The 1114-nt window shown below is 47.0% G+C and overlaps 1 long non-coding RNA gene across 1 annotated transcript in view; it reads left to right on the top strand.

Moving 5' to 3' along the window:
- The window catches only part of LOC119576351, a 2683-nt gene extending 1856 nt beyond the window's left edge, over positions 1–827 (top strand). Inside the window, exon 3 of the long non-coding RNA XR_005229053.1 lies at positions 1–827. This exon is cut by the window's left edge and continues 50 nt beyond it. This is a non-coding gene — a long non-coding RNA (uncharacterized LOC119576351).
- The last annotated feature ends 287 nt before the right edge of the window (positions 828–1114 follow it).

Below are 1114 nucleotides of genomic sequence, written 5' to 3'. Positions count from 1 at the left end.
CGCGTCAGACAAGAGTATTTCCTCCCGGCGAGCGACCTTACCCCGTTCCTCCTCCTGCTCCTGCTCCTGCTCCTGCTCCTGCTCCACGGGAGAAGACGAACAACACTGCAAGAGAGAGAGAGAGAGAGAGAGAGCTGTCGATCCAGCGTCTCTTCATATAACGTGGCGCTCTCGGCTTCGTTCCGCCGCCCTGTCTTGGTTGTGGTGGGCTTAAGGCGCAAAGAAGTCGAGGACGGAATAACGTGCCGCATTATTTTGAAGATTCTAAAAAGAAAAAGGAAATGAAGATAGAAGAAAATTCGAATACCTTTTTAAAGATGTGTGTGGGACAGGGAGGGCGAGAGAATGAGAGAGAGAGAGAGAGAGAGAGAGAGAGAGAGAGAGAGAGAGAGAATGAGAGAGAGAGAGAGAGAGAGAGAGAGAGAGAGAGAGAGAGAGAGAGAGAGAGAGAGAGAGAGAGAAAGAGAGAGAGAGAGAGAGAGAGAGAGAATGATAATGACGATGATGGAGATTATGATCACGATATTGATGACGATAGCGATAACAATAACAATTATGATATTATCTAATACACAGAATCTCTACCATTACTAGTAGGTGTAATAAAGGCCTATTTTGTCTATGCTGACTCTACCTCATGAACAACTGAAACGGTCACCATTAGCACGCCTGATTAATCATTCCACGTTTCATCAGTGACTCGTTTCGTGGCAGACCCATATCTAAACAGATCAATAGCCAGAGCTACAAAAAGGAAAGAAACGGGAGAAACATCGGTGTCTTATTACCCTAATGGAAGGCTGTGGAAAAAAGGCCACTTCCTCTAGGCAAATGTTTTCACGGAGATGGGGACTTTTGACATGGTTGGGAACGAGAGAGAGAGGGGGAGGGAGAGAGAGAGAGAGAGAGAGAATGAGAGAGGGAGGGAGGGAGGGAGGGAGAGAGAGAGAGAGAGAGATACACAGAGACAGACAGATGAGAGAAAGAAAAAAATAATAGCGAGGGGGAGAGAGTGAGAGAGATGCATTAGCCTAACCTAACCTCTCACTCTGCCCGTCTGACTGACTCTCTCTCTCTCTCTCTCTCTCTCTCTCTCTCTCTCTCTCTCTCTCTC

This window comes from Penaeus monodon, chromosome 8 (assembly GCF_015228065.2).
Source record: "Penaeus monodon isolate SGIC_2016 chromosome 8, NSTDA_Pmon_1, whole genome shotgun sequence".
NCBI lineage: Eukaryota > Metazoa > Arthropoda > Malacostraca > Decapoda > Penaeidae > Penaeus > Penaeus monodon.
Note: the sequence above shows the minus strand (reverse complement) of the source record. Positions and strands in the feature narration are given on the sequence as shown.